Source organism: Cydia splendana, chromosome 18 (genome assembly GCF_910591565.1).
Source record: "Cydia splendana chromosome 18, ilCydSple1.2, whole genome shotgun sequence".
Classification (NCBI taxonomy): Eukaryota; Metazoa; Arthropoda; class Insecta; order Lepidoptera; family Tortricidae; genus Cydia; species Cydia splendana.
In genome coordinates, this window is record NC_085977.1 from 3,754,120 (window position 1) to 3,770,804 (window position 16,685).

Genomic DNA, 16,685 nt, shown 5'->3' on the forward strand with positions numbered 1-16,685 from the left:
ATATACAGGGTGTTCTCAAACTCTTTTTGCAGTCCATTTTTTAGGATTAGGAAAAAACTCCGCAGAGGCAAGCATGATGTTCAAAATCGGGCTCTTAATACGGAAAAATATGAAGAAAATAATAAGACATAACGATTGTACGGAGTTCTTCCTATTAATGTTAAAAAACATAAATTCAAAACCATATTTTCCAATAGAGCTTTCTAAGACTAAATAAAACAGAACACCAGTTCAAACCGCAATTAAATCTCCTTTTGATTAACAACTTTAAAGAAATCTTTATTTTTATTTTGACAACTTTTTTTCGTCAGATATGTTGATATAATTTGGTTGATAGATAGAGTTCGCTATTATGTACAATATAAGCGCTATTCTACCGTAGGTATCTCTTAAAAAATCTTCCTCTGAGCTACGAAAACGTATGGTATTTTCGCACCACAACGAAAAATTACGTACTTTTATTGGGAGAAATTTTAATTTAAGTAGTTTTTTTTTTCGCTTAGAAAGAGGAGCTCTTCAAGATTGTATCAAAATCTGACGAACAAAATTCGACATCAAATAAAAATATTCCCAATTTATCTACTTACTTTACAATCTATCCTGTATACTCAGGCTTTACAAATATTACCGGATTGAAAGTATTTTAGTTTTTTTCCTTTACCTTTGTGACATTGAAATATAAATGGTGCAAAAAATAGTTTTTTTAGTTTTTATTGTCACGAGCAAGTAATAAATTGCGGCAATCCTTGCAATAAACATAGGCCTACCATTATTATTAGCATTGTTTTATCAAGGCTAACATAAAAGTGTGGTTTATAATCGAATACCTTTAAATGAGCAATTCTTGTTTATTTATATATTTCGGGGATCTCGGAAGTGGCTCTAACGATTTCGATGAAAACGGCTATTAAATTACTCTTATAAAATATGTATTTTTAAACATTAAACTAAATATAATTAATTAAAAATTAAAAATGATTAATTTAATTTAATTTAAATTATAAACGTCAGGATTTTAATACTAATATATACTTGTTTCGTATGAATTAATGACATAAGTAATTCATTTTTTTTCACCATGCATAACTCCCGCGGGAACAATATAGACCTTTGTCCTTTAGTACACCTGCATGAAATAAGATCTTTTTCGAGCAAGTGTGATGCTGATGAAAAATAATAACTCAACTCATGACTGAATAACAAGAAAAAACGCGTCTGAGTTGACCGTGTGACTGACTCATTGTTAACCAGGTGGCGACACGCTGCAATTTGCTAATTAAGGTGTAGATAACTGTGTGCTTAGTAGTATGCTGTCAGCGGTATTGTTTCTTGGGCTTTAGCAGGTTATAACTCAGCAATAATAGACTCTGACAACGCTTAGTTTGCGCCGGCTTGGCAGTGACAATACATAGGTACCGTATCCCATAGGAACGTTATACTTGACGCACTAGGCATGAAAACTTACCCGAAAGGTGTTGTACTTTGGCGGTTTCGTTGGAATCTGCCGAATCCTAAACCAGGACAGGTGACTGTGTCGCCAATAAAATTACTATAATCTTTTAAGATTTTTATTAGTGTATAATACCTATATTAATTTTAGTATCGTATAAAACGCCGGCAGGGTCGGCCTAAGAGGAGATGGCGAGACGACCTGGACGCATTTCTCAGCAACTGAACGGATACTGCAGTTAATCGGGAGGATCGGGGTTAATAGGGGGGAAATATGGCCTTTGCCCAGCAGTGGGACACCTTAAAGGCTCCAAAAAAAATGTTCTGGATATATGGGCTACATAACCCGGCTAACACAGCCACCAAGTGGACGGCGGTAAAGCGTGGGTGGGGTAGGTAGTCCCAGGAGGAGATGACGAGACGACATTGACAACCTCTTCTGGCCGGAGGAAGCACAAAATTGGGAGTTATGGAGAACCAGGGGAGAGGGGGGTCTCTATTGTTTCCCAAAAAGTTTTAAGTCATAATGTATTGTTAGCCCGCATTTTCGTTAGTCATAATTTATTTGGTTCAGAAACGCGTCACTTTTCAGGATTGCCATAAAACAAATCTAACCTAACCTAACCTATCTATAGGATAACCTTACGAAATCCCGAAAAGTTAACGGTTTCAGTTTTATGACTAATGATAGTCTGACAAACAATACATTATGACTTAAAACTTTATGGGAAACAAAGGGGGGTCCAGGGGAGAGGCCTTTGCCCAGCAGTGGGACACTCAAAAAGGCTAAATAAAAAAATATATGTTAATGTATAATAAGGCTTATAAATATACCTTACAAAGTAACATACAGACAATAATAAAAATAAAAGCCAACCTACAGAACTTAAAATTTTTATATGAACAATATGAAAATCGCACATTAATAAAACACGCCGACTGTACAAATAACTAATGATAATGACCTCAACTATACAAACACTATGTGATGTCTATATATAAACATACACGTGAATCTACTTCCGAGTGGAAGCAAACATTAGCAAACATAGCCTCGAGCCGAAAGACACTCAGGAAGTGGATTTAGTTGAAATCCTTGCCAAAATATTAGCCCGTAGCTCGTACTTTTAACAGCAACGCTGTTAATTTAACTATCAATGGACCTTATCACTTCTTAATAAGGTTTACGGATGGTAGACGGTGTGGACTGTGGATTAGCGAAGGTCTCCGTCTCAGCTTGGGCATCAAAAATGCTTTCGTATGTCCGGATGTTCTCCTCTGCAGGGTCCCATTTCTTAACCGATTGCCGTGAAATTTTGCCTGGCAGTACGGATATGATGGTCGTTCTTGTCTACGTGACAGCGTGATAAAACGGTGTCCGTCACTTTCTATCATGCTGTGTTAAAAAGTGACAGTTATTTTATCACGTGGATAAAGATGGATAAAGTACCATCCATCCATACCATCCATAGTACGCCGGCATGTGTGATAGTAAAATATAATTTTATATGCGGTTCTACGCGACGTAAGCGCCAACCGCCTTAAAAATATGTGACGATTTTGGTTGAAGAAATGTCACTATTGACACTCTAGATCAGTATCATATCGGAAACAGATCGAATAAGTAAAACTCGAAGTTGGCCTGTGTGTTATAGGCAGTTTTGACTAAATATTTGTGGACCTTAATGTAATGGTGTAAGGTATACTATCGGACAATGTTTTCGTTAAGAGACTGCCTCTTGAGTATGTTGTAACGATGCGCGAACAATGGAGCCAAGGTCAGAAAAGATTGCTTATTCGGTTACATAAATGTAATTAAATCGTTTATATATGGAGCTGATTCATGTATGTGCATTGTCTTTTAATGAATGAAAAGATAGGGATTTTTTTCTTTTTCATGAATCAACGTGCCAAATGTGTCTGTCAACCTGGAATACTCTTCCAAATAGGGATAGGTATATTTCTACATGAAATAAAACTATAGTATAGTTTAGTCCAATTCATAGTATAGTTCAATTTTCTACATGGAGAGCATATCCCATTATGTTAAGTTAAAGTACCTACCTAGTCTATTCGTTGTGATGCTGACTGTAAATAATACCTACTTAATAACAGCAAACACATTACTTAACTTAACTAAGACATTTTTTTTGTGTAGGTATGTATATCTATGTTAATTTAATTGTGAAATATTCTTCTGCAATACTGTTACAGGCCGTTTTGCTTGAATATTAATGATTTATGGTAAATAAAAGAATGTAACTTTTAAGTGACTAAAAGCTAATACATATTTAGTATTCGTCTACACCAGTGGTGGGCAAAGTACGGCCCGCGGGCCATCTCCGGCCCGCGAATGGATTCTATCCGGCCCGCCGCCGGTCCTATGAAATAATTAGTATATTTAGTATATGGCATTGGCCCACGATTATCGCAAATCAAAATAAATTTTGGCTACAATTCTGGCCCTCCACTTAAATATCCTAAACTTTCTGCCCCCCCATGAAGAAAGTTTGTTCACCACTGGTCTACACGATCCAAGAATAACGATTGTTGCAACACATTTAAAATTATATCGTGGCCGTTAATTAAGACGAAACGGGAGCTGAGCTAAAAGTCAATTTTGAGATTTCAAGCTGAATATACCCGTCGCTCTGACGGGGCGTGAGAGACTGTATTTGTGTGTGTAATGCACGCACACAGATGCGTACGCTTGCACCCGCGCGCGCCTCATTGCCGACAATTTGCAATGTTATTTTTCGTGCGTTACTGCCACGAGGCGTTCACTTATTACTTACTGTGTTGCGATTGAATTTTTTGACCCGGCTTACGTTTACGGAACTCGATAATCTTTCTACTACTGTGACTTGGCTTTGTTTACTTGACTTTGCTGATCAGCTTATTGTTTTGGACTCCGTGAGTTGTGGTTACCTATTGGACCGCACGCAATTCATCTACCTTTATTCAAGTAATTAAGCGTAATTAGCCGAAACCTTTATAAGAGTGTAATTCATAAGAAGTACATAAGATATAATTTATGTACTGGTTTGCTGTTAGCTTTTAATTGTATCACTTTACATATATGTTACTCAAATAACTAACACGGTTACACTGTTGTAAGAACATTATTTTTCAGGTAGGCCTTATTATACCTACTATAGGCCTTATTACCTCCTAGTACCTTAGTAGTAGTAGTACTACTACGGAAATTGATTCAAAGACTCATAAGACTGACTTAAGTGGCAGTAGGGTGTAGGGTTTTTTCTAGGCTTAATGAGTTCGCTGAAGCTTATTTTTTATACTTAGCGCACAGAACCACTAGTTTAACAGTATCAGCTCTAACCACATATCACCATTTTGTCCTTTACGTAACAAACTCAGGGGCCCAGAATATCCGATGTACCTATCAAATCAAGGTTCTGTACCAAATAAGGCCCGGTTATTATAGTTCGTTATTTTTTAGCATTAGAAAGAAGGTAAACAATCATGACGTGTCTTTTTATTAATAATTATTGAAAAACGCTTTCAAAAATTAGTTTATATTACTTATGAAAGCAAAAGAATATAAAAAAGTATATGATTAATACATACATACATACATACATACATACAATCACGCCTATTTCCCGGAGGGGTAGGCAGAGACCACGGATTTCCACTTGCTACGATCCTGACATACCACTTTCGCTTCCTTCACATTCATAACATTCCTCATACACGCTCGCCGGTTTAGGGTGCTCTTGCTCATTAATATGATTAATATGATTTATAATTCTAACATATTTGCTATGACTTATTTTTCAATGGTAATTTTTAATAAGACATGTCAAAATCTGTTACCTTAATGCAAAAAAACGAACTTTAAGCGTGCTAACTTTCAAAATTTCATTTTTTATAAGATAGTATAAGTAGATGGGCAAAAATTTTGCGTCCATGTCCACCAGTGAGTAAGTGATTGAGATACCTAAACATTTAACTTTATAATGTAAAATGATATAATTTACTAACCTACTCGTTTAATTTCAGGTAGGTTGAATAAGGAACCAAGTAACCATGGGGAGGAGCAGTATTTACTAACATTTTCTTTTTGGGTCTTCAGAGTGTATCGTTTCCTTTTTTTTGCACATATTACACTTAAATATATATTCTCTGTGTAAACCCTTACGTCTTTCAATGACAAAGGCAAGATCAGCAAATGTACAATTTGTATGATCATGCCTGATATTTGAGATCACAGAAAATAAATATTTTAAATCCACTATTCTGCGACCTTCTAAAATTTTGTTTTATCATGATTCATGATCAAAAAGCTCGGATTCAATAGTCATATCAAACGTCGATTATGCAGTTGATGATGAGCTTGCATTTTCTACCATTGGTGCTGCAAATGCATCAACCGGTGGCGATAAACTTTGCCCTCTTGTAAAACAAATTACTATTGTGATTGTGTCCAGCAAAAGGCCAAAATTCGGTTTACTTTCCTGTTTAAAATATTACTAATTTATTCATATTTCAGATTAGGTACATAGGTAACTGTCTGAATGTTACAATGCCAGCTGGCAAATTCTATCACATTTGTTTGTTTGGTAGTCATGGTAACATTCACTTACATTGATATCCTTATTAAGATCTGTATCTTATTATCCAGACCTTAAAATATTGCCACCGTTGCCCTTTAAAAAAATACTGTTTAAATAATTGGCTACTCAAACAATGCTTCTATAGTATAAATAATGACTACACAAAAATGGGTAGTATTGTATATAATGCACGAAATAAGGCCCGATTCTTAAGCGGGTTTAAATTTTGAGGCCATGTCCGCCAAAAACAACAAAATATCAAGTTTAATAAACACAAAAAAAAACATTGATGGGCCTTATTTTATAATTTAGGCCTTACTTTGTAATTTAAAGTAGAGTTAGGCCAAGAAAAATCTTTAGCGATTTTGATAGAACACGCAGTGCAAGTATTATTTCAAACGTCGCTTCTATGAAATTATGACACATAAATAACACTTGCACTGCGTGTGCTATCAAAATTGCTGTAGACTTTTCTTGGTCTGACTCTAAAATATTCTTTATTACACCACAAACATAAAAACAAATTAAAAAAAAACCGGCGAAGTGCAAGTCGGACTCGCACACGAAGGGTTCCGTACCATTATTTATAAAAACGGTCACCCATCCAAGTACTGACCCCGCCCGACGTTGCTTAACTTCGGTCAAAAATCACGTTTGTTGTATGGGAGGCCCCACTAAAATTTTTATTTTATCCTGTTTTTAGTATTTGTTGTTATAGCGGCAACAGAAATAAATCATCTGTGAAAATTTCAACTGTCTAGCTATCACGGTTCGTGAGATACAGCCTGGTGACAGACGGACGGACGGACAGCGGAATCTTAGTAATAGGGTCCCGTGTTTTACCCTTTGGGTACGGAACCCTAAAACCGATTTACAATGTAGATAAAGGTAGCAACAGGCGGTCTTATCGCTGTTAGTTCTTATTCTTCGTTTGTTTAGCATTAGAGTGAAGGTGACGTGTCTTTTTTAAGCATGCAATCGTATAATTATTTAGTGGTTAATATTAGTGTTTACTATTTTTTTTTTCAATAATGCTTAAAAACGAAGTATAGACATGACAACCAAATATTAACGCCATTGTAGGGCAGGATATACAGAACATGAATCATTTGTACTGTCACGCTCCGTGATTGTTGAGCCATTTAGGGTTCTAGCTAAATTGGACATTCCATAGAGCACGAGTAAGTATGGAACAACCAATTCAGCTAGGACCCTAAATTGCTCGACAATTACGAAGCGTGCCTGTAGGTACCTAAAAATTTTGTTAACCCATTTTAACCATGCAATAAAATATTTTTGATTTTGATTTCTAATTTGAAATATTAGAATCAAAAAGTTCATAATAGATTGTATATCATAACTACAAAAATGTGTTCCCTACTCTCAACCCAAAACCCCTTGTATCTTAGGATCTAGATATTTTCACACAAGACGGTTTATCGATAACTTCTTACATCACTAGATTATCGACATTAAATGTCGACTATTGCCCATCACTTTTCTGGCTGTGTACGTATTTAGAAACTTGACTCCGCCCCTAAAATTAGTGCGATAGGGACAACTGCAGCTGAGGCGAAAAATCCTGCGTAAAAATGACAAAAATCGAGGTTTCGTAGTCCTCTTTTTCCTCCCCCAAAACTTAACCAATCGTAACCAAATTTGGAAATCTAAATGATTATGAAATTATCTGTGTCGGACCGTTTTGCTTTTTTGGCTAATTGATATCAGTTTTGAATACCACGCCTCTCATTGCGGCATAGTCTATTAGGCCATTTTGGCCGTTTTTGAAGGGCTCTAGCGCCTTAAAAAACAAAAATATCAAAAAAAGCAAAACGGTCCGACACAGATATTGACAATATTAATCTGTGTTGAAAAAATCATTGCTCTAGCTTCAAAAACCACGGAGGAAAACGAGGACTACGTTTGTATGGAGGAATGACCACTCCTGTTGGCTCTTAAGTTCCAATACACCGCAAAGAAATAATGTTCGATATGTCTTCAAGTGTATTATTATGAATATCTATTTAGGTTGTAGAATAGGTATTTATTTTAGATTTTTTTTCTTATTATTTCCTTGTAAATTCACTTGATCATGCTTGTTTTATAAAATAACCTAAATAAACCAACAAAACCGAACTAAAAGCGGAATAAGTTATGCATTTCTGTTCAATAACAAACTTTGTTTTGGATCGCAGCGACTGCGTAAATATTATTAAAATTATTTTTAGACGAAGAAGATTTTGCAAAGATAATGAATGATTAAATAGGTATGTGTGTAATCCTTAAGAGCGCTTTCGCACTACGTCCGATCCGATACCGATCCGAACCCATGAAAATAATGGTCCGTAGTAGCCGTAGAACTATTCCTATGGCAAGTTACGCACCGCACAAGTTGAATGACGGAAATAAATTGGATGACCAGGATCGAATCTAGTGCGTAACTTACCATAGAAATAGTTCTACGGCTACTACGGACCATATTTTCACGGGTTCGGATCTGATTCGGATCGGACATAGTGCGAAACCGCTCTAAATGTTAATTAAATCAGCGCGAAGCGTAAAATCCATGACTTGTGCTGTTGTTTATTAATCGCGAAATAAAATTTATAACATGCTCTTAATGGTTTTACAGATAGAGTCGGACCAAGAAAAGTCTGCAGCGGATTTGATAGCCCACGCAGTGCAAGTGTCATTTATACGTCATAATTTCATAGAAGTTTGACGTTTAAAATAACACGTGCACTGCGTGGGCTAGCAAATCCGCTGTGCAAATGTCATTTATACGTCATAATTTCATAGAAGTTTGACGTTTAAAATAACACTTGCACTGCGTGGGCTATCAAATCCGCTGCAGACTATTCTTGGTCTGACTCTATATGTCTTTTTCAATAATCCGGTGTCAAAAAGTAGCGTCCATCATAAGCCCGCTGGTATTTTCCTTAAAAGTTGGTCGACCCTTTAGTCACCGTGGCCGTGGACATTAGATATCTATAGGCTTCAACAGTAGGCACCTAGGCAGTCTCAAGGGAAGGCCTAGTTAGAGGTAAACTTGCTAATAATACAGACAGACAGTGAAAAACACTGCATAGTTATCCTTAACTTCAGAAAAGAAGAATGAAAATTATAGTAACAGCACCAGTCATGGGACATTTAAGAGGAAATTTGGAGTATTTATGATATTTCCCTTGTACATGTAAACTCTCTCCGCTTAGCGTGTTAAAAGATGAAAGTCCTATCCGCCTTTCATGTTTTAGGCGTGTTGTATCAAAGATACTGCAATGAGTTTCCACATAATTAACAAATTAAAACTATGCTTTTTTTCTCCAGTCATGGACACCAAAGCTCCAGTAATGGGCCCCCGGTAATGGACGTGGATCCAGTAATGGGCCCCCTATAATGGACATTGCTCTATCAGTATAAAATATAGAAATGGGGAATAAGTTATGGCAAAAAAATCACGTTTTGGTATAAGCTTTTATCGCTGAATGTATTTTTCTTTCCACAGCCAATTATTATTGTATTAGATTCATCGAGACAATTCTAATATACCCAAACACAATTAGTTAGGGTTTATTGCGATAAAGTTTCCATAGCCACCTCCTGTCTCCATCATCAGATCAAGTCCATGTTATCATAATATTGCATTATCATTCGATTTGCATACTTAATTACGTACTTACACAAAATTTCAACTGAATCGAAAATCGAAAAGTGGGTCAAATTCAGCTACCAAGATTTGACCCACACTAACTAACAAGGCAAGTTAAATAAAAGTTTGGAAAAACGATATTAATTTATCCTAAGTCCGAGAATACCTCCTGGTTCACATATTTCGTAACTACATTTTACTTCTGTATTGTTTAAAACATGAAATTATGGCATGGCAAGCATCATTATGTCAATTGTCCCATCATAGGAGGTATGCAGTTTTACAGCTCCTATAATGGGATTGGGCCAAATACCACTATTTTTTTACATCTGTGGAGTCACAACATAGTGTGTTGTATACCTTATCTCATGGTAAATGCAATTAACAAAACACATTCTAGTTTTCATCAAGTATTAATTAATTAAAATTTAATAAATTAACTCACCTCTCTTAGCGAAGTTGTTAAGAATTTTTAGTGATATTTTTTTTCAGTGGCACGATAACTTTTGGGTTGACGCACATTTCTTAAAAAATAACCGAATTTAATAAAAATTCAAACATAATCAGCTCTAGGACTCTTATTTATGATAAAAATATATCCAGTGTTTATAAACTACTTTTATATACTTATTTTAGAGGAATTGTGTTTTTTTGTCCCATTACTGGTTCCGTGTCCATTATAGGGTATACTACTATAACTAGGTAAAATTAGCATCAATAGTTAGCAACGGACTAACGGATAAAAAGAATCCTACCATTCTCCAATATATAGTAAAGACATTGTCTCTTTTTGTACTATCTGTAAACTCTACAGAGTGTGGCTGATAGTTTTGAAGTTTGAACGAGAACTGTGGGTACATATTACTACATATTACAAATAGTGTCCGACCGACGGTTCGGTTTCGGTTTCGGCCAGTTTCGGCCAAAATTTCATGTTTCGGCTGCAGTTTCGGTTTCGGCCAAAAAACGGCCGCACCTTTCGGCCGGGCCGAAACTTACGAAATGTTACGAAATTCAGTACAGGGAAATATAGTTGGTCAAGCAGATCTTGTCAGTAGAAAAAGGCGGCAAATTTGAAAAATGTAGGCGCGAAGGGATATCGCTTCATAGAAAATTTGAATTTCGCGCCTTTTTCTACTGACAAGATTTGCTTGACCATCTATAAGTTTGCGTTTTTAATTTCAATCTTCAGGCGTTGGCCGAGTATCAGCTCGGCCCTCGGGCCTCGACTCGTCGAACGATGTCTTTTTCGCTCTTATTCAGTCACTTATTCAGTCATTTTCCTATCTACCTTTAATGGCAAATTTTAAGCGAGGCTAAAGGCTACGCTTAACTAGTGTCGCAATGTTGATTTACTCAATAGTTAATATTTTGCGAGGCTGAACAGCTACAGTTTTTCATACGAATGCTCGACCTTAGCCTCACTGTTTACCTCAATTTACCATTGGGTTGTGTTCCACATGTCCTCTACTTCAGCTTAGCCTTTGGCCTCGCTGCGCCATGCTCGGCCTGCGGTCTCGCTTTTTAATACAATGGACATTGGTTGGAGTCTGTGCTCAACTACTTATCCTGAAGGCTGAAGCACGGCTTTGACTTCGCATGAAAGTTCGCCTCACTGGGGCACTTCGGACATTTAGGCCCAGGTGAAGATCGGTATACGACGACGATCGACGATATTGTCAACAAAAAATTTCGCGCTCACTGCGCTCGCGTTTTTGGTTGGTTTTTTGGTTGACCCTGTATCTACACGTTAGCTTGACTGGTGAATGAATAGAGTTAGACTAAGATAATTCTGCAATGATTTTGATAGCATACGCAGTGCAACTAGTGCAAATGTTATTTATACGTCATAATCATAATTTCATAGAAGTTTTGACGTTTAAAATAATACTTGCACTGTGTGTGGTATCAAAATCGTTGCAGAATTATCTTGGTCTAACTCTAGTAATTAAAAAAAAACTGCTTATGTAACATCTATTTCAAGGACATTGGGTGTTGACAGCCCCATAATATGTGTGTAAAGGCGGTATTATGACATTTTTCAACGATGTTAACAAGTCTACAAAAGTTTCGGTTTCGGTTTCGGCCGAAACTAGACCCAAAGCCGAACATTCGGTTTCGGTTTCGGCAAAAAAACATGTTTCGGTCGGACACTAATTACAAAGGACCATGGGCAACTTTGTATGGAGTCTGGACCCAACGCCAACAGAAATGAGAGTAAGGTCATTAGATAGGTATTTCTATACGTATGTACTTCATTTTGTTCTATGGGCACCAAGCGGAATTCCATTGCAGAACTGAGATATTGGTAGTTTAGCCAAAATGTCGTCACCCTTATTACCTAGGCAATAGAGACTGAGTAAGTAAATTAATTGGTGCAGGGTAGATGTTCGCGCACCGCCGGGCGAGGATACCGAATGATTTGCCGCACTCGCCCGGCGGTGGACTCTATTGCCTAGGTAAGGGTGACGACATTTTGATTAAAATACCAATTACTCAGTTCTGCAATGGAATTCCGCTTGATGCCCATAGAACGAAATAAAGTACAGAGAAATACCTATCTAATGACCTAACTCTCAACTCTGTTGGTTTTGGGGCAATTTTGACGCATAGTCCTTTGTCATCATAAAATTACATGGTGGCAATTATTTTAGTGCATAGTGCTAAATTGCTAATCGCTATAAGTACTTAGTTCGTTTTTTTAAGCATTAGAAAAAGACTACGCGATCTTGACGTGTCTTTTAATTGAAAGACGCTTTTTAAAAATCAGTAACTATTCAGTACTTATTAGAACTATTAAGCAATTATTAAAGCAAAAGAATGTAAATAAAATAATCGAATATGATTCCTAATTGTTACATATTTGCCGTGACTTATTTTTCAAAACTGTTTTTCAATAACCTTTTTTCTGATGCTAAAAAAACCGAAATATAGCATAGACGCGATCGGAACGAATGATGAATGAAATCACAATCATCATCTTCCTCTAGTAGTTTAGTAACATTCTCACGAAGAGAACACAAAAGCAAAACAATACGCGGATAAAATTGGTTTTTATAGAGTTCTACTAATTAATTTAGATACTAAAACATTTTAGATATTAAAAAAAAAGTAGTTTAACTTGGATTTTATCAGGTACATATATATTTGTATGAAAAATTCCACGTCCATACAGGTTTTTAAAGCATTATAGTTTGTGATCTACATGTGCCTTATTAGCAATCCACCCAGGCCAACACCTTGGTTTTGGGTGAGTCACAACAAGGAAACACTGGTGACTTGTGTAAACCTATTCCAATATTTAACTACGTTCAGTAGAACACTGAAGGTTATAGACCTGTGGATCCGTTACGACTAGCATTAGTAGTATTCAACTTTGAAAATCTAATCTTGAATGGATATTGACTTGTCATAATTAAAGGAGACATGGGATAAGAAGAAAATAGTTTATTTTATTTGGGGCAATATGAACACTACAACCATTCAATATAGTGTTAGGATGGTATAATAGTGTTCTTGTTGCCCATTGTCCCTAAAATGTGCCTACTTTGCTAAAAATTTGAAATTTAGGTATATTGTGGTAGTCTGTGCGGAAAGAGAAGAGTCGTGAAATGTATAGGAACCAATACATTCCACGACTCTTGTCTTTCCGCACAGACTCTAGCTATGTTGTATATGCCTATTTCAGTGGTTCCTAACCTGGGGGTATTTACCCCCCTGGGGGTAAACCTGGTATTTTGCGGGGGTAATAAGCTAACCCAATATAACAATACAACGAACGTACACGATTTATTTTATATTACCATTGGGAGGAGGGGTAAAATCAGGTTCCCTAGTTAGTCATAGGGGTGACCGGACTGAAAAGGTTAGGAACCACTGGCCTATTTAATGTAGACTGTCACTACGATTATTCTCATGTTCGCTATTCACCTAGGCTCGTTAGTATTAGTTGTGCAACAATTGCCTAGACTATAAAACCACGGTACACGATGGAGTGAAATAGTTCTTTCTTTCATTTCATAGTGACATTCTGCAAGAAGTCGGCCTTTAAAACCGCTCTACTTCCCTTCCGTGATCGCAATTCGCAATGTATTTTTACATATTCGGTCACTTATTTATTCATTATCCTCGTAAGGCCCACGGTCCTAGGATCGGACCAAGATAATTTAGCATGGATTTTTAATGACAAAGTGTGACAATTTCATAAATAATATCAAATTTCTATGAACTTATGACGTTTATAACGACACACTCTCTCACTTTGTTCTCTTTAAATCAGTGCAAAGTTATTTTAGACGGACTTCATCTGTAGTACTGATTACTTCAACGTAATTTAAACCATTGCATTGCGATATTATAGCCTAAGTATAGGCTAAGAAATAAGAAGGTATAGAGGGAAATGCTAGGAACACAATTTTAGACTCCGTAACTTTGTTTGGACTAGTTAGGAGGTGAACATATCAAAAGTCCCCGACAGTAGCCCCTAGGCCGGGGGGAGAGGGGGTAAGAAGGTCCCATTTTTATACCCCCAAAAATTCCTGCCTTCTCAAAAATTGTGTTCCTAGCATTTCCCTCTACAACTTTTTTTGAGCATTCGTTGCCTGACCTAATAAGAGTATATACCGAAGAACATCCGAACAGACATGCTACGAGAATTTTGGCTAAGCTGAAACGGAGACCTATCGCTCTCGCATGGTCAAAAACGACCGAATATTAGCACAAAGGCTACACTACAAACATTGGGATGGACAACGCTATGCGTAAGCGCACAAGCTTGTCTACTCCCGCGCATGCATATGGCCCGTTTATGGACTATTTACGAACACAAGCTGCATTACGATAACCGATCTATTCTCAATATGACGTATCTTTATATCAAAAACAACGGCGCTTAGGCCCTTCTTAAATGAAAAGTATTTAATGGCTTTTGGATAAGGTAGCTGGTATTCAAACACTTTAGATAGCTATGATGTCTACTGATCTTCTATAGCGCATGATTGTTACAGATGTGGAGGTTAATTGATCCTGGGTAGAGTGGGTAGCTAGAGCTGATTCGCATAAGAATATAGAAATAAAGCAGCTGCTATTCATAAAGCTGTTTACAGATGAATTATAGGCTAAAAAGTTAATTACAGAAGAAAATCCTTTGTAAAGTTGTTTCGCTGGGCCCACCTAGCTCCACTGGTTGAAAAATCTCTGAAATAATTATTTTAAAGATATTTTCGATATCCATACTAGAAGTTTACAAGTTTCACCGCATTATCAAAATCTTAAAAAACAAGCGAAACAATAAGAGCGAAACAGCCGACGACGCGTCGGCAGGCGCCGGCCGATGCGAGCCGAGCCGAACGACGACTTTTTCGCTTCGATATTATACAGGGTGGAAAAATCGAGTGCCACATGGATGGCAACTACCTTAAATATTGTAAATAGCACATTTTGTGTAAAGTAGACTTAGTTTGTTTTTAAAAACAATAAATTCTGCATTTAAGGATTTATGAAAAATCGCTTGCCTCAGTCGGGACTCGAACCAGTCAAATGTAACAAAAAATCAAATTTAAAAGGTAATTGTTAGTTTTCATGGCCTTCCGTTATTCTGATTGTATTTGTTATTTAGAGAAAAATGAACCTTATCAGTAAACCTTTCAATCTGCATCATAAAATACGGCACGTTATTTTTTGTCACATTTGACCGGTTCGAGAGTCCCGACTGAGGCAAGCGATTTTTCATAAATCCTTAAATGCAGAATTTATTGTTTTTAAAAACAAAGGAAAGTCTCCTTTACACAAAATGTGCTATTTACAATATTTAAGGTAGTTGCCATCCATGTGGCACTCGATTTTTCCACACTGTATATATGGGGAGACCCTTATTATAAGAGAGAGCTCAAACGAGCGTCTTTTGAGCGTCAGCGTCTAGTCAGCGCTATGGAAAATGGCGTCGCTGCGCAGTTGCGCCAATTGCGTAGCCATAGAGCCATAGAGTCAATTAGAGGGCTAGACGCCGACGCTCAGAAGTCAGGAGACGATAGTGTGGGGTGTCTCTAAGCCACTCTTAGGGCCAATTTACACTGGACGAGCTCTTAGGCGAATAAAAACAACTTTATGCATAGCCTGCTGTAATGTGTTTTACGTGATGACCACCCAACAATCCCAACATGTGTAGATGGAATTTTAAACAAGATCAAACGATTTTATAAATGCAAGGATTTATCCTTATTGACAAAGTAGAGCCAATGCAGGTATGGATGTTATAGTTTATTTTATGTTACTGTTACAAAACACAAGTATGGGATTATTAAACGAGCTGAAAGCGAGTTTTATAATAAGAAAGTCATACGCGGGGTTGTAATGCCTAAATATGTAAGCTCATATCCATACTAATAATATTATAAATGCGTAAGTGTGTCTGTCTGGCTGTCTGTTTTACTTCTTCACGCTTAAGCCGCTGAACCGATTTAGTTGACATTTGGTACGGAGATAGTTTGAGTCCCGGGGAAGGAAATAGGGTAGTTTTTATCTCAGAAATCACCATTTAAGGGGGTGAATATAGGGGTGGAAGTTAGTATGGGGAATCGATAAAAAGCAGATTGGATAAAAAATAAGCTAGCCCAATTACTAACTCCACGCAGACGAAGTCGCGGGTAAAAGCTAGTAATTATTATAAGCTCTCTATGATGTGTTCAGGAACAAGAATGCTAAGACCGCCATTGCGGTATTTGATCACACACTCATTAAAACGTGCTAATCGACTAATACTAGAAATGAGGTCAAATCTAATTCATTCTTTATTATGTGTGTAAGTAAATAAAAATAAAATCAATGCTGGATATTCAACTGATGGTCAAAGTACCGTCATTTTTTAATTCATCATCAAAACACCATATTACTAGTATTTACGAGTCTCACGAATGTATAGACATTAACGATGACAAGTAGCACAATAGGTCTGTTCAAAACCACTCTTCAAGAAGTTTTAATGACGGTTTGTAAAGAAGTACATGTGTATT

General features: G+C 36.8%; 1 protein-coding gene and 1 long non-coding RNA gene across 2 annotated transcripts in view; one reads left to right on the forward strand and one right to left on the reverse strand.

The window, feature by feature from the left end:
- The window catches only part of LOC134799388 (uncharacterized), a 232,755-nt gene that overhangs the window by 140,916 nt on the left and 75,154 nt on the right, over nucleotides 1–16,685 (forward strand). The gene's annotated exons all lie outside the window — the stretch shown is intronic.
- The window catches only part of LOC134799371 (transcription factor IIIB 90 kDa subunit), a 59,074-nt gene that overhangs the window by 17,280 nt on the left and 25,109 nt on the right, over nucleotides 1–16,685 (reverse strand). The gene's annotated exons all lie outside the window — the stretch shown is intronic.